The following is a 475-nucleotide window of genomic DNA, read 5'->3' on the forward strand; positions in this document are numbered from 1 at the left end:
GCAAGTATATAGAGGAACTCCCCTCTCCCCTCCTCTATATACTTGCTACATACCCAGTCTCCCCTCCTCTATATACTAGTTACATACCCAGTCTCCCCTCCTCTATATACGAGCTACATATACTTGCTACATACCCAGTCTCCCCTCCTCTATATACTTGCTACATACCCAGTCTCCCCTCCTCTATATACTAGTTACATACCCAGTCTCCCCTCCTCTATATACTAGCTACATACCCAGTCTCCCCTCCTCTATATACTTGCTACATACCCAGTCTCCCCTCCTCTATATACTTGCTACATACCCAGTCTCCCCTCCTCTATATACTTGCTACATACCCAGTCTCCCCTCCTCTATATACTTGCATACCCAGTCTCCCCTCCTCTATATACTAGCTACATACCCAGTCTCCCCTCCTCTATATACTTGCTACATATCCAGCTCCCCTCCTCTTACATACCCAGTGCAAGTATAT

Source organism: Priapulus caudatus, unplaced genomic scaffold (genome assembly GCF_000485595.1).
Source record: "Priapulus caudatus unplaced genomic scaffold, Priapulus_caudatus-5.0.1 Scaffold827, whole genome shotgun sequence".
Taxonomy (NCBI): domain Eukaryota; kingdom Metazoa; phylum Priapulida; class Priapulimorpha; order Priapulimorphida; family Priapulidae; genus Priapulus; species Priapulus caudatus.